Raw genomic sequence first — 21599 nt, 5'->3', positions numbered from 1 at the left:
AGTGACACTCCTTGTGTGGCGTGACGTGCCAGACACACAGAACGCTCTCCGGGAACACTCGTTGAACTGGTCTCAACATCCCACACTGATGTCTTACGCTGGTTCCTAAGACTTATACTGCAAGATGATTCTGTGAAGAAGAATCACATGCACTCTTTTCTTAGTGGAGCAGTGGGGCAGGGGGTGGGTGGGGAGAGGTGGGCAAGAGGGAGGCAAAGCTTGAAAACTGTGCAGGGGCCAGGTGCAGCGGCTCACACCGCTAGCCTGTAAACCCAGCACTTTGGAAGGCTGAGGCAGGTGGATCCCTTGAGCCCAGAAGTTTGAGACCAGCCTGAGCAACATGGTGAAACCCCGTCTCTACCAAAAGAATAAAACAATCAGCTGGCCGTAGTGGTGTGCCCTTGCAGTCCTAGATGCTTGTGGGGGGCGTTCAGCTAGGAGGATCACTTGAGCTGCAGTGAGCTGATTGCACCACTGCACTCCAGCCTGGGTGACAGAGGGAGACTCAGTCTCAAAACAAACAAAACAAAAAACTGCAGGTTATGGCAGAATTCCACTGACAGAGATATGCAGAAGCCCTCAGTACTAGGGAGAAAATGGAGCAGGGTTTCTGGTCTTTATTTCTCTTCTCTCAACCCTCGGTGCCTGGCTTAAAGCCCAGTGTGCAGAGGGGCTCCATGAAACCGCACCACTCGCCTGGCACCACCAGGGTGGACCTCCGGACCAGGGTAGGCCCCGGCTTGTATTGACAATAAGCAGACACAGCCCTGCAGAGCTAGGCCAGGCAACCCAGCCTGTGGAAGCGGAGATGCATTGATTTGCATCTGAAAATAAGCTGTGTGTGTCTTTGCCATTGCCTTAAAAGGAGAGAAAAGGGGGTTGTTAGCAAAGCTGGTGGGCAGGGCTGCAAAAGGAGGCTGAGTCTGTGGCTAACTGGGGGGTGCCCCGAGTCAGACATTTGTCCATCTGCCCCAAGAGCCCGAGGGTGGTGGAGGTGTTTGATGACAAATTAGGTGGCTGGGCGGGGGTGGGGGGGTCAGGAGTACCAAAGGACCACAGAGGCCACAGGGGAAAACAGAATCTTTAGCTGGGACTGCTTCCTGCCCTGGCGATAAGGAACAGGCGAGTGGGTAGGTGAGCAGATGGCGGGTGACTTGAGGCTGACAGCGCACTGCTCAGAGTGGCAATTCCATGAAGCCTACTGTGCACCTGTCTGCCTCTTGTCATCACAAACTTTTAAAGAGCCCAGAAGAGACATGCATGCCTCTGTGCTCACAGCTCCACATGCAGAAAGTTATTCCCCAGGGAGGGTCCCACAGCACACACCCGGATATGTACTGTAAGGCAAAACTGAGAATCTCCCCAGCTGTCCAGCCATGGGGAGAGCCATGTGGGGGGATTACCGTTGTGGCAGGATGTTAGGAGCCTTTATGAAGAAAGTTATGAGGCTCCAGGAAGAGAACACGGAAGTTCCAGATGATAGTCCAGTGATTATAATGGTAGGTCACTTAAAAAAATTATATACAGCCGGGCGCGGTGGCTCAAGCCTGTAATCCCAGCACTTTAGGAGGCAGAGGCGGGTGGATCACGAGGTCAAGAGATCGAGACCATCCTGGTCAACATGGTGAAACCCCGACTCTACTAAAAATATAAAAAATTAGCTGGGCATGGTGGCCCGTGCCTGTAATCCCAGGTACTCAGGAGGCCGAGGCAGGAGAATTGCTTGAACCCAGGAGGCGGAGGTTGCAGTGAGCCAAGATCGCGCCATTGCATTCTAGCCTGGGTAACGAGCGAAACTCCGTCAAAAAGAAAAAAAAAAAAAATATATATATATATATATATATATATGTGTGTGTGTGTGTGTGTGTGTATATATATATATATTTACATGTGTATAAAATGTGTTGCATAGTTTAGAAGGATGGATTTATACTAAACTTTTAACAATGTGAACCCAAAATATCTGAGACAGGTCTCAGTCATTTTAGAAAGTTTATTTTGCCAAGGTTAGGGACTGCCCATGACACAGCCTCAGGAGGTCCTGATGCCATGTGCCCAACGTGGTTGGGGACAGCTTGCTTTCATACATCTTTAGGAAGACAATACATCCTTCAATACAGGCGAGGTTTACAATGGTTTGATCTGGAAGGGCAGGACAACTCAAAGTAGGGTGGGGCTTCCAGGTCGTGGGTAGATTTTCAAACCTCCTGATTGGCAATTGACTGAAAGAATTATTATCAGTAGAAAGGAATGTCTGGGTTTGAGAAGAGGTTGTGAAGACCTAGGTTTTATCATGCAGAGGAAGCCTCCAAGTAGCAGGCTTTACAGAAAATAGACTCTATTGTTTCTTATCAGACCCAAGGTCCCTGTGGATGTGAATGCCGAGGGTAGAATGAGGCATGTCCCACACCCTCTTCCATCATGGCCTCAACTAGATTTTCAGGTAACTCTGGAATGCCTTTGACAGAGAGGAGGTGTCCATTGTTTTTGGTTTACAACAATAAGTGACTTGGGGGAAAACCAGACTTCTGCTTGGATTCTATTTTACACACATCTCTATTGTTTGGATATTCTGTAGCGAACATTAAAAATTTTTAAAAATAACCACAAATTGACGCCTTGAAGTCTATGAACACTGTCATCTCAGCAAAGACACAGTACACCTGCTTTCCCATGTGTTCTGGTCATGTCCTCTCAAGCTGAGGGTGAGAGAGTTGATTGCTCTGCCACTCTGCCCACTCTTGCCAATGGCTGTTCTTCTTGACAAGTCATTAGCTCTTCGGAGCCTCATTGTGCCCACGCATACTGCAGACAGAGCCATCTCAGATGCTCCAGAGCAGGCGTCCCCAAACTACAGCCCGCGGGCCGCATGCAGCCCTCTGAGTCCATTTATCCAGCCCCCCGCCGCACTTCAGGAAGGGGCACCTCTTTCATTGGTGGTCAGTGAGAGGAGCACAGTGTGTGGTGGCCCTCCAACGGTCTGAGGGACAGTGAACTGGCCCCCTGTGTAAAAAGTTTGGGGACGCCTGCTCCAGAGTCACTGGAAAATGGGACATGGGGTGGCAGGAAGGTGGGGGGGGGGAGTGAACAGCACTGTGTTAGCAAAACTCAGTGTGAGGGAGACTCAGCTGCAGCCTAGCTCCACAGCTACAACCTTGAGGAAGGCAGGGAGACAAGCAGAAAGAAAGAAAAAGGGAGAGGAGCCAGGCCTGGTGACTCATGCCTGTCATCCCAGCACTTTGGGAGGCCAAAGCGGGCAGATCACGTGAGGCCGGGAGTTCGAGACCAGCCTGGTCAACATGGTGAAACCCCATCTCTACTTTTAAAAATACAAAAATTAGCCAGGCGTGGTAGTGCACATCTGTAGTCCCAGCTACTTGTGGGGCTGAGGCAGGAGGATCACTTGAACCTGGGAGGAGGAGGCTGCAGTGAGCCAAGTTTCTGCCACTGCACTCCAGCCTAAGCAACAGAGCGAGACTCTGTCTCAAAAAAAAAAAGAAAGAAAGAAAGAAAGAAAGAAAGAAAGAAAGGAGAGGAGGAGCTACTGGACTCTGGACTCAGTGCCCTCCTTTTCCTCATGCCCTCACTGACCTCCCTCCTGACACATGAGATCTTTGTCGGCTCAGGCCCACGGCTGACCGCCTCTCCTCTGGAGAGGCCCATCCCTCCCAGGTTTCCGCCTGTCCAGCTGAGCAGACCAGGCCTATACAGGCTGCTTTCAGCTCCACTGAGGTCCAGCAGCTTACACCTTTGGACCAGGTGACAAAAGTGTCCTCCTTATTAGCAAAAAGAATTTTGGAGGGAAAAAGAAATGGCATCCTCAGACATCCTAGGGCAGAATCAAAAGCAGAGAGGAGACTGAATGGGCTCTGGTGGGGGTGGATGGAAGGTCACTGCAGGCTGCCATAGGAGGACAGGCCTGGGCCAGCAGGAGCAGGATGTGGGGAGGGGCATTGTTGGGCAGGAGTGGGGACCAGTCGGGGTGGGGCTGGGTTAGATCACAAGGGAATCCAATGCTAGGGGGCCAGGGGATGTATTGCGATGTGGGCCGCTGAACCTGAGATGTGACAAGGAGACCAGTGATTTGGTAACCTGCCCAGGCAGGACACATTCTGAACTCAGGTGACCCGGGCTTTGGGAGTTCACTAGCAACTGGCTGTCAGGCACGTGGCCTGGCACTTACTTAGTAGGGGCTCCTCAGATATTTGTCACATGAATAGGCCTGGCAGTAAGTCGAGATGCCCTTCCTAGTCACCTCCCGCCGGCGGCCACGCGGTGAACCAGCGAACTAGGCCACTGGCCTGACCCAGTTTTCCCTGTGGCCTGCCAAGCCCAAGCAGAAGCAGACGCGGCCTGCGGGGCATCCACGGTGACTTGGAGCCGCTGCCCTTCCGAAACGCCTGGGCTCTGACTCATCTCCGATGGAGGAGAAAGGGGCCTCTGTGAGCCCCCAGCTCCGGCGTCTCCTGGGCAACACCGCCCTCAGGTGACCGCGAGCCGGGAGGGCGGGGAAGCCGCACGAGAGGCCGCGCCCGAGCTCCCCACGAGCCGCGGTATCTTTGGAAGCGCCAGCGCCCTCCCCTCGGAGCACAGCCAAGGCCGGGGAAGACAGGGAGAGGAATCGCTACCCGCTAGAGGGCAACTGGGCTCAGCCCTAGGAAAACGTTGTTCCTCCAGCCCCTCCCAGACACCCCGGGAAAGGGCATCCCAGAGCCCCACTCCCTGGAGGTCCCTCCAGAGAGGGACCCAGTGCCCCGCCCCTCAACTGGAAAAGGGGTGCACGCCTTTCCTGCCGAAAGCCTGGTCCACGGCCCTGCTTGCTGCGTCTCCAAGACCACGTGTCTGCTGCATTTTAAAAATAGATGTGAACATCTGACTTTCTCCTTTTGTGAGTTGCCTATTCATATCGTTGGTCTGCTTTCCTGTTTTCTATTTTTTCTCTTGCTGATGTACAGAAGCACTTTAAAACTGTCAGGTCTGTCAACCATGTTGCAAATATTTTTCTAAGCTTAGACTTGTACCTTCTGGTTTTGTTTTTGGTGATATTTGTGCGCCACACGACATTTTGATGTGGGATGACCTTTTGATGTTTTTCTTTTTCTTTCTCCCTTTTGTTCTTTTTGAGGCAGGATCTCACCCTGTCACCCAGGCTGGAGTGCAGTGCCATGATCTTGGTTCCCTGCAACCTCCGCCTCCCGGCTCAAGCCATTCTCCCACTTAGCCTCCCTAGGAGCTGGGACCACAGGTGCACACCAATTCCGTGCTCGGCTAATTCTGTAGCGAGGAGGTCTCGCGATGTTGCCCAGGCTGGTCTGGAACTCCTGGGCTCAAGCAATCTGCCCGCTTTGGCCTCCCGAAGTGCTGGGATTACAGGTTTGAGCCACCGTGCCCCGCCTTGATGTTTCCTTTATTCTTTTTCCCTTTGTTGCTGTTGTTTTTTTGCTTGTAAAACTGCTCCCATCTGAGTATCAGACAGACGTTTCCCTAATTTCCCTCTTGATCCATATTTTATCGTCTCTCCTCTTTCCCGCTTTCTCCCTCCTTTTCTTCTTATTCCTTCATTTAGCTTTTAAACCCACCTGGGACGATTTTGCTATAAAGTGTAAGATAACGATCTAAACGTATTTTTTTCTGAATAGTCAACCTTCCAAATGTCATTATTCTTCCTTTCTTTTCTTTTCTTTTTTTGAGACAGTCTTGCTTTGTCTCCTAGGGTGGCGTGCAGGGACCCAACCTCGGCTCGGTGCAAACTCGGCTCGCCGCAACCTCCGCCTCCCAGGTTCAAGCAATTCTTCTGCCTCAGCCTTCCCAGTCACTGGGATTTTACAGGTGCGTCCACCATGCCATCTAATTTTTGTATTTTTAGTAGAGGCAGGGTTTCTCCATGCTGACTAGGCTGGTCTTGAATTCCTGACCTCAGGTGATCCCCCCATCTCTGCCTCCCAAAGTGCTAGGATTACAGGCGTGAACCACCACGCCCGGCCCAGTCTTTCTCTTTTAGTAGAATATTTCCTGACTGGTTTGAAATATCACCTTGATGATAAACTAAATGCTCCGGCCTATTTCTGGCCAGGACCCTGACCTTTTACACTAAGCCAGGCGTCCCCAAACTACAGCCCGCGGGCCGCATGCGGCCCCCTGAGGTCATTTATCCGGCCCCCCGCCGCACTTCAGGAAGGGGCACCTCTTTCATTGGTGGTCAGTGAGAGGAGCACAGTACGTGGCGGCCCTCCAACGGTCTGAGGGACAGTGAACTGGTCCCCTGTGTAAAAAGTTTGGAGACGCCTGCACTAAGCTAAAGGATATGGACTTTATATTAGGCCACTAATTATGGATTTAGGACATTTGTTCACATTGCTTTTAAGGTCTAACCCAAAGCAGGCTTGAATGAAGCATCTGCACAGGCAAACTGGATAGGAAAGATTTCATTTAAAAGGACGTAAACATTTTAAATTATTTATTTATTTTTGAGACAAGGTCTTGCTCTGTCACCCAGGCTGGAGTGCAGTGGCGCCATCTCGGCTCACTGCAACCTCTCCCTCCCGGGTTCAAGCCATTCTCCTGCCTCAGCCTCCCAAGTAGCTGAGATTATAGGCACGCGCCACCATGCCCAGCTAATTTTCGTATTTTTAGTAGAGACGGGGTTTCACCATGTTGTCCAGGCTGGTCTCGAACTCCTGACCTCAGGTTATCCACCCAAAGTGCTGGGATTACAGGCATGAGCCACCACGCTGACCTTCATCAGCTTTAAAAGGCAGTTGACTTTTGAGGAAGGCCTAGTATAATTTTAACTATAACCTTGGCAGGGTGCTGTAGTTCATGCCTGTAATCTCAGCACACTGGAAGGCCAAGGTGGGTGGGTCACTTGAGGCCCGGAGTTGGAGACCAGCCTTCGCAACATGGCAAACCCCATCTCTACTAAAAAAACAAGAAAATTACCTGGGTATAGTGGCACGGACCTGTAGTCCCAGCTACTCGGGAGGCTGAGGCATGAGAATCACTTGACCCTGGGAGGTAGAGGTTGCAGTGATCTGAGATCGCACCGCTGCACCCAGCCAGGGTGACAGAGAGAGACCCTGACTCTAAATAAATAAATAAATAAATAAATAAATAAATAAATAAACAAACAAACTATAACCTAAATGTCTCCCAAAGTTAGTTTAGCCTAAGCCCAGGAATGACTAAGAGAAATGCAAGATGGGGGTGGGTGGGTTGATGAGATCGCTTTCGCCGCCATCATTTTCTCAGTATTATAGGCTTCGCAAAGGTGGTTTCACTCACACACACACTGCAGAGAGGACGCCTCTGTGTATCTGCCCAGGGCCAGTGAGTCATGTCTGGAAGCCTCAGTCCCCGGCTCTGTTGGCCTTGAAAATCACCCTAGAGAAGAATAATGTGTCTAGAAAACATTTCGAGGCATTTCCATGGGGTGTGCAAATGCTGTTTCCTTCTTAGGCCCCTCTTCTCCTTTTGTCACTTCGAAGATGTCCGCAGCTGCCTTGACAAGTGTGGGATCAGGTCACATTGCTCTGCCAAGGGCTGGGCTGGGGCCCAGGAGGCCAGCCTCTCTAGATCAGCCTACCCTGTCCTTCTCCCACCCACCTCTTCCCAGCCCCTGCAAGAATCCAGTTAGCCTGGAAGAGGAAGGCAACAGCCCTTGGGGGTGTTTTACGGGGCTCCTCAATCATGGTTGCAGCCCTTCCCAGGAAGCCAGGTTGGGAGGAGACTGCAGAACACATGGGGCCTGGGAAGGAGGAAGCATTGGACTGAAGGGGCACAGAGGCGAGCCGGGAGGGGACTGAGTGACGCCGGTGCAGCTCCCACGCTGGCTCCAGGCCTGAGACACACATGCCAGGCCTTTGCTCGGTGTCTGGACAGCTCCAGTAGGCAAGCAGAACAACTTCCTTGTTTTTCTGTACCTGTGCCCTCTTTCTGATTCAGAGTTCCTTTGCTATCAGGCTGGTGGGGAAAAATACGTAACTTCTTTATTTTTTGGAGACAGTGTCTCACTCTGTCACCCAGGCTGGAGTTCAGTGGTGCCATCTCGGCTCACTGCAACCTCCACCTCCTGGGTTCAAGCAATTCTCTGGCCTTGGCCTCCTCAGTAGCTGGGACTACAGGTGTATGCCACTGTGCCCAGCTAATTGTTTGTATTTTTTTTTTGAGACGGAGTTTCGCTCTTGTTACCCAGGCTGGAGTGCAATGGCGCGATCTCGGCTCACCGCATCCTCCGCCTCCTGGGTTCAGGCAATTCTCCTGCCTCAGCCTCCTGAGTAGCTGGGATCACAGGCATGTGCCACCATGCCCAGCTAATTTTTTTGTATTTTTTTTTAGTAGAGACGGGGTTTCACCATGTTGACCAGGATGGTGTCGATCTCTTGACCTCGTGATCCACCCGCCTTGGCCTCCCAAAGTGCTGAGATTACAGGCTTGAGCCACCGCGCCCGGCCATAATTTTTTGTATTTTTAGTAGAGATGAGGTTTCACCATCTTGCCAAGGCTGGTCTCAAACTCCTGGGCTCCAGCAATCTGCCCTCCTCAGCCTCTGCTGGGATTATGGGCATGAGCCACCCAGCCCTGCCTAAATATGTAACTTCCTCCAGGTGTATGTCCTAGTTCTGAGGTGTTTGTGCAACGTCACACGGTAGGAGGGCGGCATTTTGGTTCGCAGAAAACCATCCTCACGTCACTTCTGGTGCTGCCCTTGTCCCACCCCAGGGCCCCTACGGGGCCAACGTTTTCTTGTTACTTCAACGTGGTCAGCCTAGAGGATCTCACGGCCTCCCGAGGGTGGCTCCCGGGCCACAGCCCTCTCGTCCTCTGCCATTCCTCTCTGGGACAGGAGACCCTCCGGGTTGTGGAGGAGTGTGGGGTCTGGTCTCCCCTGCGCTTCTGGCCAACGTGTCTTGAGCATTTGTAGGAATCTTCTCTTCTCCTTTTCTCACTTCTGGATAGCCGCTCAGTCTCTGAGGGCTCAGGCCTGTAAGAAAGAGTCTTAGGCCACTCTGTTTCCCTTACTTCCCACTCTGTCCCCGCCCTCAAAGCTACTTGAGTGTGGAAAGGAAATGAGAAAATACAGGGAGAAAAACCAATATTGATGAGTGTCTCAAAATAATATCCTGCCACATACATTATCCCACTTAATCTCACCACAATCTTCTGATTTTTTTTTTTTTTTTTTTTTTTGAGATTGAGTTTGGCTGTTATTGTTGAGGCTGGAGTGCAATGGTGTGATCTTGGCTCACTGCAAGCTCTGCCTCCTGAGTTCAAGCGATTCTCCTGCCTCTGCCTCCTGAGTAGCTGGGATTACAGGCATGCACCAACATGCCCCACTAATTTTGTATTTTTAGTAGAGATGGGGTTTCTCCATGTTGGTCAGGCTGGTCTCAAACTCCTGACCCCAGGTGATCTACCCGCCTTGGCCTCCCAAAGTGCTGGCCTACAATCCTCTGATGTTATTCACATTTTATAGATGGGAAAACCAAGGCTTAATAAGGTCACATAACTAGTAATTCTGTGTCCTTCCCATCTATATTTCTGAAAACACTGAAGTAGATTCAAAACTTTTTTTTGTATACAGAACTCTTTTTTTTCTTTTCGCTCTCTCTTTCTCTCTCTCTCTCTCTCTCTCTCTCTCTCTCTCAGTTTCAGACAGGGTCTTGCTGTGTTGCCCAGGCTGGTCTCAAGTGATCCTCCCACTCTGGCCTCCCCAGAGTGCTGGGATGACAGGTATGAGCCACTGTACCCTGCCCACAGAGCTCTTTATTCAAAAGAATCTCCCTGAAAAGCCTGAAAGCGTGTTGCTGCTCTCGTCAAAGGCAACACGAGGTGCCTCCTTATCTTCACCTCTGGATGCACCTGTGACACTTCTGTGACCTCCCAGGTCTCAGGAGTACATGTGGAAACCTCTGGGCTGTATGACCTCCTCTAGGAAGGTTCTAAGGCCAACCCCTCAGCTCGCTATGAATGGATTGTGACACTCCTTGGTGCCCGGCCCAGCGGATTTCCTTGGAAGATGCTGGCTTCTTGAAATGTGCAGTCAAAACTTCCCACTTGGTTCTTCCCCGGAGACTGCTGGGCCCCACTCATGGGACATCAGGGCCAGATCCATGGCTTCCAGAGAGAATCTGGAGGCTGGCCCGCCTCCTGCTGCCCAATCCCTCCAATGTGTCCAACACAATCAGCCCAAACTGCATGGGGCCAATTTCTTTAAATAAATGTTAATCCTGCTCAGAGCTAGATGAATTGGGCCTTTGGAAACTGCTACCATTTGTCCCCTGAGAGAAGTCTTTTTTTCTGTTTGGCAGTCATCTCTTCACTGAGCCTGCTGCATCTCATCCCCTTTTGATTTTAATTTTTTTTTTGAGACGGAGTCTTGCACTGTTGCCCAGGCTGGAGTGCAGTGGTGCTACCTCAGCTCACTGCAACCTCCACCTCCTGGCTGCAGGAGATTCTCCTGCCTCAGCCTCCTGAGTAACTGGGATTACCAGCGCCTGCCACTGCACCCGGCTAATTTTTGTCTTTTTAGTATAGATGGGGTTTCATCATCTTAGCCAGGCTGGTCTCAGATTCTTGACCTGGTGATCCAGCCGCCTCTGCCTCCCAAAGTGTTGGGATTACAGGTGTGAGCCACCGTGCCCAGCCCTCACGTGTCCAGAAGTGCTCAGCCTGGGCAATACAGTGAGACCCTGCCTCTACAATTTTTTCTTTTTAATTGGCTAAGCATGGTGGTATGTGCCTGTAGTCCCAGCTACCCAGGAAGCTGAGGTGGGAGGATTGCTTGAAATCAGGAGGCAGAGCTTGCAGTGAGCCTGGGTAACATAGAAAGACTCCGTCTCAAAAGGAAGGAAGAAAAGAAAGAAGGAAGGAGGGAAGGAGGAAGGAAGAAAGGCAGGCAGGCAGGCAGGCAGGTTCACAGCCCTTGGGCTTTCATTGCTCATCCCTCTGTCCATCCACTCATGGGATAAATATCAGATGAACATCTACTGAGTACCTGGTGCTGTGCTGAGCCCTGGGGGTGGAAAGATGAGGAAGACGCACTCCTGCCCAGTGCCCAGTTCCCAGTTCCCAGCCCTGGGAAATTGTCGTGGACACTCAGCATTGGTTTCCTCTCAGCTCTCTGCTCTCCCTTCCCATTGCCCGCCTCCCGCCAGCACAGCCTTGGTGAGACACTACATCAGAGAGCCTTGCCCTCCCATCATGGAAGCCAAAGGGGTCTCTGAAGGTTTTCCCCGCCCCAGTTCTTCTTCTCTCTGCCGCAGTAAGACCCAAGCATCGACGCCTCACCTGTTTTTCTAGTCAGAGCTCTGCCCAGGACTTTGAAACGCGGTGGGAGAGGCAGCTGGCTTCTTCACGGCGGCCACGCAGCCTGACTGCGGAGAACCTCTCTGCTGCTTCCTGTTCTTTGTCCAGACCTAGTTCTCCAGCCTTCCCATGAGGTTCTGGGCATCTCCCAAGTTTTCTTTTTTATTTAAAGACAACCAGGGTTGGCTTCTGTTTCCTGCAGTTAAGGATCCCCGGCCAGGCATGGTGGCTTATACGTATGATCCCAGAGCTTTGGGAAGCCAAGGCGGGAAGATTGCTTGTTGCCAGGGAGTGGATATCAGCCTGGGCAACAGAGCAAAACCTTGTCGCTACAGAAGATTTTTTTAAATTAGCTCTGCATAGTGGTGCTAGCTACTTGGGAGGCAGGAGGATCTCTTGAGCTTCAAGAGGGTTCAAGGTTACAATGAGCTATGACGACACCAGTGCACTCCAGCCTGGGCAACAAAACAAGACCCTGTCTGTAAAAAAATACATTTTTTTGGAAAGATCCTTGACCGATATACTGGTACTTGGCAAAGTATGTTTCCAGCATGTTAGGCGCAATTGAAATAACAGCCAAGTACCTGTTCTGGGCTGGGTGCTGTGGATACTTTGACCTGGAGGAAGACAGCTGAGTAAATGGTCAATGTTTAAATTACGGGAAATGTGGAGGCCTAGAGGAGGAGGTCAGCTGCACCTGAGGGGAGGAGGGGCCAGGGACGCTTCAGAGAGCAGGTCATCCCGATGGGTGTACCTGTTTTTGCCCCCCCCCCCACCTGCATCCCCTCAGCCTTCTCAACGCAGCAACCAGAGGGGTCATTTACAAATCAGTCAGGTCAGCGCTGGGCTGAGAGCCCTCCGATGGCTCCCATCTCAGAGTCAAAGCTGAGGTCCTGCTGAAGCGGCGTGGTTATCTGGGGTACCCAGGTTCATTGTCTCATGCCAGGGAAATTGAAGACATGGACGCACAAGAAGTGAGTTTAAGAGTGGAAGTTTAGGCTGGGCGCGGTGGCTCACGCCTGTAATCCCAGCACTTTGGGAGGCCGAGGTGGGCGGATCATGAGGTTAAGAGATCGAGACCATCCTGGTCAACATGGTGAAACCCCGTCTCTATTAAAAATACAAAGAATTAGCTGGGCATGGTGGCGCGTGCCTGTAATCCCAGCTACTCAGGAGGCTGAGGCAGGAGAATTGCCTGAACCCAGGAGGCGGAGGTTGCGGTGAGCCGAGATCGTGCCATTGCACTCCAGCCTGGGTAACAAGAGCGAAACTCTGTCTCAAAAAAAAAAAAAAAAAAAAAAAAAAAAAGTGGAAGTTTAACAGGCAAAAGAAAAGAGAATAGCGTTCTCTCCTGCAGAGAGAGAGAGAGAGAGAGAGAGGCTCCCAAGTGGGTCTTCCGGGTTTGTGGTGAAATACACAGGGTTTTACAGACGAACATAAGGAGGTGGTGTCTGATTTACACAGGGCCTGAGAGATTGGTTGGGCCAGGTGTGATGTTTGCCTAGTGCGTGAAAAAGCTGGCCATCCTACCCCTATCTTTTATTATACAGACGGGGTCTCTACCTGGCCCAGGCCATGTTGTCTGCTCCTTACTGTACAGGTGGTTGACAAAGAAAAGAGAAGATGGAGCCTCCATGTTGAACCTGCCTGGCCCCCATGTAGCCTTTTCCTATTGGCACAGCTGCCGGCACTCACCCGTGGAAACTCCCAGCTTGCTTATCTATGTCTGCAGCTTGATTTTACAGGGTGCTCTTTGTTAGAAAAAGAAATGATTTGGGGGCTGCTTTTGCTAAAAGGAAAACCTTATGGAGGACTTCCTTACGCTCACTCTCTGCCTAAGAAATTTCTTTTAACTCCGGTATCACTATGATGCTCTAGAAGACCTTATATGCCCAGCAAAGACATCTTGCCGTCCCTGTGCAGCTGGGTAGGGCCTAGTGCCAACCTCTCAGCAATGGGATGAAACTGCAGTAGTTGGGCGCATCTTCCCCGTCCCTAGTCTAAGAGGAAATGCTGGACTTGAACTTCTTCACTGTACCTTCCCACTCTGCCTAGAATGGCCACAGCCAGAGCAGCCTGGGAAGCCACAAGATGGAGGTAACTCCTGGTTCCTGAATGACCTTGCGGAACAGAACTGCCTTCTGTCCATCATATGTGCACTGGAGCCTCCACAGTTTCCAGAAGTGAGCAGCTCTGCTCTGCTGCCCTCTCATTTCCTGTAGCTGGTTTTGATAATTATTTGGACTTTTCTATCGCTGTCAGATGTTAGTTATCAGCATGTTTTCCTCTCTGCAAAGCCTCTTCTAAGTTGCAGCTGCTTTTAAGTTGCTGAGGCTAGGAAACCAGACCACCAAGCTTCCTAGAACAGTGACTGAAGTCAGTCAGTTCCCAGGGAGGCCTGAGAAGACACTTGTGACAGAAGTGGTGTGATTTAGCACACAGGCGCTGTGGTGTCTGCAGCTTCTCAGAGGCCGTTCTGACCTTATTCTTATTTTCCAGACTTTGGAGCTTGCTGAAAAAGTAACCGCAGAATAAATGAGGCATGACTGCCCTCTCTCCTTTGAGGAAAAAAAAGGTATTTTCAGGCTGCGCATGGTGGCTCATGCTTATAATCTCAGCACTTTGGGAGGCTGAGGTAGGCGGATTGCTTGGGCTCAAGAGTTTAAGATCAGCCTGGTTGAAACACTGTCACTACAAAAAAAATGCAAAAATTAGCCAGGCGTGGTGGCACACGCCTGTGGTCCCAGCTACTTAGGAGGCTGAAGTGGGGAGGATTGCTTGAGCCTGAGGGGTTGAGGCTGCAGTGAGCCATCATTGCGCCACTGCGTTCCAGTCTGGGTGACAGGGCCAGACTATGTCTCAAAAAATAAAAGAAGTATCTTCATGCCTCCTTCTTAACAGGGAATTGTGACCTAAAGACAATACTCATCCAAATCTAACCAGTTTTTAGTGATCTGAGAGTTTGTTTAAAAATACACACACAAACACACACACACACACACACACACACACACACACATATATATATATGTATATACACCCCAGCCAGGTGCAGTGGTTCATGCCTGCAATCCCAACACTTTGGAAGGCTGAAGCAGGTGGATCACCCGGGGTCAAGAGTTTGAGACCAGCCTGTCCAACACGGCAAAACCCCATCTCTACTAAAAACACAAAAATTAGCAGGGTGTGCTGATGCATGCCAGTAATCCCAGCTACTTGGGAGGCTGAGGCAGGAGAATCGCTTGAACCCAGGAGTTGGAGGTTGCGGTGAGCTGAGATCAGGCGACTGCACTCCAGCCTGGGTGACAGAGGGAGATTCCATCTTAAAAAAAAAAAAAAAAAAAAAAAAGTCAAACCAGTTTTTTCTATGAAAATGGACAAGCTTTTTAAAAATTTATGTAATAAAGGACTAAAGGGCCAAGACTAGTTAGGACACATTGAAGAGGAAAGTGAGAAATAAAGTGGGAGGGGCTTATCCTACCATAATAAAGAATTATTATTAACAGAGACAGACAAAGAGAACGTGGGGCTGAGCAGAGGACCCAGAGGTAGGCCACATATTGATGGGAACTTGGACTGTGACAGAGGTGGTTTTACTACACATGAGCAGGAAAAGAAGACACCAATTGGTACATGATACCAGAACAACTGGCTAACATATACAAAATATAAAACTAGATTCCTGGCCGGGCGCGGTGGCTCAAGCCTGTAATCCCAGCACTTTGGGAGGCCGAGGCGGGTGGATCACGAGGTCGAGAGATCGAGACCATCCTGGTCAACATGGTGAAACCCCGTCTCTACTAAAAATACAAAAAACTAGCTGGGCGTGGTGGCGCGTGCCTGTAATCCCAGCTACTCAGGAGGCTGAGGCAGGAGAATTGCCTGAGCCCAGGAGGCGGAGGTTGTGGTGAGCCAAGATCACGCCATTGCATTCCAGCCTGGGTAACAAGAGCGAAACTCTGTCTCAAAAAAAAAAAAAAAAAATTAGCCAGTAGTGCTACTTGGGAGGCTGAGGCAGGAGGATCGCTTCCTTGGCACCCTTATTTTATATATGTATGAAATATACATATTATCGATATGGTATTGTATATATCGCTATATGGCTATGTAGTAAATGTGTATGTATGTATGTATATATATATATATATATATATGGTCAAGAAGGCGCTACACTAACTTGAGACAGTGGTTACCTATACGAGGGAAAATGGGAGGACTTTACATTTATCAGAGTTTGGGGTTGTTTTGTTTTTCAGAAAAAGAGAACTAGCAAGCAAATGTGGTAAAATGTTGACATTTGTTAAACCTGTGTGGCCAAGTACAGAGGTCTGTTTAGTATTCTTTGTACCATTTGACTTTATTTTATATTTTATTTTTTGAGACAGAGTCTCACTCTTGTCACCGGGCTGAAATGCGGTGGCACAATCTTGGCTTACTTCAGTCTCTGCCTCTTGTGTTCAAGCAATCCTCCTTCCTCAGCCTCCCTCCCATGTGGCTGAAATTACAGGTGCCTGCCAACATCCCTGGCTAATTTTTGTATTTTTAGTAGAGACAGGGTTTTCTCACATTGGCCAGGTTGGTCTTGAACTTCTGGCCTCAAGTGATCATCAAGCCTCGGCCCCTTCACAAAGTGCTGGGATTACAGGCATGAGCCACCGTGCCCGACCTGGTTTGTTATTAAAGGTAGTTTGGCTCTCAGTGCACCCCTTTCCCCTATGATGCCTTCTTCCATGTTATTTCGTAACATGAGGCCCTCCCCGGAGGCAGAGCAGATGCAGCCCCTTGACCTAGGACTTCCTAGCCTCCAGAACTGTAAGAAATAAATTCTTTTCTTCATAATGTACCCAGTCTCAGGTATTCAGTTACAGCAATAGAAAACACATGAAGACACTGTTTTCCACAGTGGCTGGACCATTTTACATTCCCTCCAACTGCACAAGGGTTTCAATTTCTTCACATTCTTGTCCACGCTTGTTATTCTGTTTTTGTTTTACAGTAGCCATTCTAATGGGTGTGAGGTAATATCTCATTGTATGGCTTAAAAAACAAAGCCATTACTTTTATTAGAAGCAAAGAATGTTCCTCAAGATGGTGGCAACATGATATAGAAATATATTTCATTCCGTGTGTTTCTCCCTTTCATTACATTCCCGCAGGAGGTGGAATACCTCCTTGGCTATGAGGAGCAGAAGTATGTGATGGATTGTGGAAGCTGGTCTCCTGGTACTTGTACACACACCAAGCATTTCCTCTCCAAAGTATCATACGCAGAAGAAAGACAAAGATCACAGATACATTTAGGAATCAGATGCTAGTCACGTGGGATTCCTAATAACACATCATCATGATTTCTTACAAGCAGAAGTTCTTGAACAATAATGCGAGCAGTAGTTATTTTAATATCTGCAGGAGCTTTTGCCCAGGTTGAAGTGCTCGCCAGTTGCAAACGATGGCAACAAGAGTAATGACAAAGCCACTCATGCGAAGTTTATGACTATCCTGATACAGTTCCTGTCACCAACAGAAAGCAGGACAGCAATGCGGTACAGGAAGACAGAGACTGCAAATGTCACAGAATTGTGCAGAAGAGTCATCTCCTAGGAGGACTTAACTTTCCAGTTTACATCATACACATTAAAACCTGTGAGAGAATGAAATGATGCCTGATTTAACCTGAACGGATAATCAAAAGTAGCTATAATAGTTTTGTCAGTTACTGTAGGAGGACAATTCACATGAATTTCTGTTTGCCCTTAAAACCTCCACTGGTGGTTGCCGGGCACGGTGGCTCAAGCCTGTAATCCCAGCACTTTGGGAGGCCAAGGCGGGTGGATCACGAGGTCGAGAGATCGAGACCATCCTGGTCAACATGGTGAAACCCCGTCTCTACTAAAAATACAAAAAATTAGCTGGACATGGTGGCGCGTGCCTGTAATCCCAGCTACTCAGGAGGCTGAGGCAGGAGAATTGCCTGAACCCAGGAGGCGGAGGTTGCGGTGAGCCGATATCGCGCCATTGCACTCCAGCCTGGGTAACAAGAGCGAAACTCTGTCTCAAAAAAAAAAAAAAAAAACCTCCACTGGTGGCAAAATTGAAGATGGAAGCCATCTACTCCATGCCCTTGAGGAAGCTGAGTGGTTCCCTGAGTGGTTGAGGTGGATCCGGAAGGTGACATCCTCTGAAGGAAGGAAGGAGAAAGAGTCAGGATGGTGGGGGCCTCTCTGCGGTTTTGATGTGTTTCGCTCGTGATTAGCAATGTGGAACATCTTCCAGTGTGTTTTTTGGCCACTTACTTTCTTTGGAGAAATGTCTATTCAAGTCCTTTGCCCACTTTTGAATCAGGTTGATTTCTGTGGTCTAGTTGTAGTTCTTTATACACTGTGGATATTGCTTCCTTGTCAGATATATGACTTGAAAATATTTTCTCCCAGTCTATGGCTTGCTTTTTTTCCCCACTCTGTTGATTATATTCTTTGACACACCCATGGAGATGATTTTAAAGGGCAGGTAGAAGTCAGCCAGTTTGGGCAGCCGTGTGATGAAGAGAAGGCGTTTCAATAGAAAAAAATAGACTGTGTGAACACACAGAGGAGAGAACCACAAAATGCAAGTAGTTGGGTCTTGCTAGTACACGTGTGAGGAGGGGTAGGAGGTGGGGACAGCTGAGGCTGGAGGAACCACCTGACAGAGGGTGGTTCTAAGCCCTGGAAATAGCTGGACTTTGTTCTAAGGTGGTGCTAGTGAAAGAGTGGTCTGAGAACTGTGATCCAGCATCCCCACTAGGAGTTTGTTAAAAATGCAAATTCTGGCCTGGGTGCGGTGGCTCACACCTGTAATCCCAGCACTCTGGGAGGCTGAGGCGGGCGGATCACCTGAGGTCGAGAGTTCAAGACCAGCCTGACCAATGTGGTGAAACCCGGTCTTAAAAAAAAAAAAAATGCAAATTCTGGCTGGGCTCCTGGCTCATGCCTGTAATCCCAGCACGTGCCTGTAACCTCAGCATGTTGCGGGGCTGAGGCAGGAGGATTGCTTGAGGCTAGAAGTTTGAGACCACCCTGGGCAACATAGTGAATGAAACACCATCTCAATAAAAAAGAATAATTAAAAAAAAAAATTGCAGATTCATGGAGGCCCAGTTTGGGCCTGCTGAATCAGAATCTTTGGGGTGGGGCCAGCGGATCCAGGTTTTCTTTTTCTGTCTTTTCTTTCTCTCTTTCTTTTTTGTTTTTTTAAGACGGAGTTTCGCTCTTGTTACCCAGGCTGGAGTGCAATGGCGATCTCGGCTCACCGCAACCTCCGCCTCCTGGGTTCAGGCAATTCTCCTGCCTCAGCCTCCTGAGTAGCTGAGATTACAGGCACGCGCCACCATGCCCAGCTAGTTTTTTGTATTTTTAGTAGAGACGGGGTTTCACCATGTTGACCAGGATGGTCTTGATCTCTCGACCTCGTGATCCACCCGCCTCGGCCTCCCAAAGTGCTGGGATTACAGGCTTGAGCCACCGCGATCGGCCCTCTTATTTTATTTTATTTTATTTTATTTTTAAGAGACCGTGGCTTGCTCTGTCGCCCACGCTGGAGTGTAGTAGTGTGATCCCGGCTCACTGCAACCTCAGTCTCCCGGGTTCAAGCAATTCTCCTGCCTTAGCCTCCTGGGTTCGAGCAATTCTCCTGCCTCAGCCTCCTGAGTAGCTGGGATTACAGGTGCTTGCTACCACGCCCGGCTAATTTTTGTATTTTTTTCAGAGGGGAGGGGGCTGGCGGGGGTGCGTTCCACCATTTTGGTCAGGGTGGTCTCGTACTCCTGACCTCGTGATCCGCACACTTCGGCCACCCAAATCGCTGGGATTACAGACGTGAGCCACCGTGCCCGGCCGGAATCCGGGTTTTAACCAGCCCCCGGGATTATTCTGAGGTTCAGTGAAGTTTCTGGGCAGTGAGGAAACCGCGGAGAGGTCGGCTAATGTTTTGGAAACATCCAGAGTGAGAAAGACGGCCCGGGGCTGTTCTTCAGGCCGGCCACCCTAGGCTTGGCTGCGCCCCCATCCTCTTCCAGCCGCCCCGTCCCTACCCGACCATTCTGGCCTCGTCCCCGACCCCTCGGGGCCCGCCCAGCGCCCAGGTCTCTCCCAGCGGCGGGGTCCGGGGTCGGGGACGCGCGGCTGCAGCCAGGCCCACGTTCCTCTTACTTCCCGCCATTGTCCTGGGTTCCTGTGGCCGAGTCTCCGCCCCCGCCCCTGGCCGCCCCCCGCCCCCGGGAGTGATGACTCATTTCCTTTCCCCAGCTGACATCACCGTGCCCCCGGCGTGGCCAGGCTCGGGCGGCTGCCTGCGTCGTCCCAGGCCCCCTCCCTGCCCCTCTGGGCGCGCGGGCGCAGGCGCGGCGCTTCTCGGCCGTCAGGGGGCGCCGGAGCCCGCCGCGCTCTCCCTGGTCTCCTGGGTCGTCCCTCGACCGTCCGGGCCGGCGGGGAGGGAGGGACAGAGATGGGTCGCGGCCCCACTTCTCCCAGCCGCGGCCCCCCTCTCCCGCTGGGGGCCTGGGAGTCAGAGCTCTCACAGTCACGGATGGGGAAACTGAATCCCGAGCCTTGACCAAGGCAGTACAACCCACCCTGAGAAGTGGGGGACTAGAATTCAGGACGCTGGGCTCCAGGCCGGTGGTTTCCCATAGACTTGAGGTGTTAATCTGCCCGCACCCCACGGTATGTATTTCCAGCACAAAATCCACAGACAGTATGCCCCCGATTTCCATCATTTGTGGGCCCTGAAACGTGGTCGCTCCTGGAACTAGCAGGAGCCAGGGCCTCTTGGGCTCCACCTGGGAAGCACGTGCAGCCTGCAGTTATTGGGTGGCGCTGCCCCCCAACCCCAGCTGACCTGGCTGTGTTGGGAGGTGCCCCTCACCCTCGCATCCACCCCGGCTCCCCAGCACCCACGGCTGGTCCTCAGGACAGGACCCTGTCCCTTCTGCCTTTTCTGTCGGGTTTCAGGGAGGCAGGGCAACTCGCTTGGCCTGGAAATTTCGGGTATTTCGTAAGACCTAGAGCCACCTAAGAGTGCATTCCTTTAAGACGCATGGAAGAAGTCAAGCAAGGCCACACTGTGAGCCGGAGCTGAAATCGTACCTGTCCTGCATCAGGCCTGTCACCTCCCGCATGCTGCCCAGATAATGAATACAAAATGCTCCACCCAATGTCTGACAACAGTATAAGCACTCAATGAATGGTAGTAATTGTTTCGAAAGCTAGTTGCCTAACTTCTCAGGGCCTCAAGCTTCCTCATCTGTAAAATGGGTGCAGTAGTAGAATACGCATTATTGTGAGGATTCAATGAGCTTATGAATGGAAGGTACTGACTGCAGTGGTGTCCAGGGAGCATGCAACAGTCCACCAGCACTTGGGCTCCACAAAAGCAGGGGAGTTCTGTTGTTGTCTGTTTTTTGTTTTGTTTTGTTTTATTTAGACAGGGTCTTACTCTGCCGCCCAGTCTGGAGTGCAGTGGTGCAATCATGGCTCACTGCAGCCTTCATCTCCCTGGGCTCAAGAGATCCTCCCATCTCAGCCTCCCAAGTAGCTGGTACTACAGGCGTGTGCTATCATGCCTGGCTAATTTTTATATTTTTTGTAGAGATGGAGTTTCACCATGTTAAAACCCGACCACACTATGTCAGGCTGGTCTCAAACTCCTGGTCTCAAGTAATCCACCCACTTTGGCCTCCCAAAGTGTTGGGATTACAGGAGTGAGCCACCGTGCCTGGGCTCTGTTGTCTGTTTCTTCAGTTGACAAATAAAATCTTATATATTTATAATATGCAACATGACACTTTGATGTATGTGTATACTATGTGTGTCATTGGAACGGCTAAGTCAAATTAATGAACATACGCATGACTCTGCCTATGTGTGCCTGTGTGCGTGAGTGCGTTGTTATCTTTGTATACTGTTAGATCTTTAGCATCTACAACAGTGTCTGGCACAAAGTAAGAACCCAGTAGGTGGAAGGAAGCAACAAAGGAAAGAAGGAGGGAGAGAGGGAGGTGAACCTATTATTAGTGCCTCAGCTGATTTTGCTCTGTAACAGGCCTGGCAGAGCAGCGCTGGCAGACTGCAGGGGAAGATGCCTGAGGGTCTGTTTGCGCCAGGGCTAGAGGCTTCTTGGGAAGCAGCCATCCTGAGGAAAGAGAGTTGAAGGGCGTAACAGTGTTTCAAGGACAGGGCAAGGACAAAAGAGAGATTCAGGGTAGAGCCTCCTCAGTGTTCACAAGAGCCCTGTGGGAAGCAGTGGACGATTTCAGGAAC

The 21599-nt window shown here is 50.5% G+C and overlaps 1 long non-coding RNA gene across 1 annotated transcript; it reads left to right on the top strand.

Annotated features, from left to right (window-relative positions):
- Window positions 1-4136: 4136 nt before the first annotated feature.
- LOC141581838 (uncharacterized) lies at window positions 4137-17998 on the top strand. The gene is made up of 4 exons (XR_012514607.1): window positions 4137-4888; window positions 5714-5829; window positions 13804-13879; window positions 16461-17998. It is a non-coding gene; the product is annotated as an uncharacterized LOC141581838 (long non-coding RNA).
- The last annotated feature ends 3601 nt before the right edge of the window (window positions 17999-21599 follow it).

The sequence above is a fragment of the Saimiri boliviensis genome, chromosome 17, assembly GCF_048565385.1.
Source record: "Saimiri boliviensis isolate mSaiBol1 chromosome 17, mSaiBol1.pri, whole genome shotgun sequence".
NCBI lineage: Eukaryota > Metazoa > Chordata > Mammalia > Primates > Cebidae > Saimiri > Saimiri boliviensis.
Note: the sequence above shows the minus strand (reverse complement) of the source record. Positions and strands in the feature narration are given on the sequence as shown.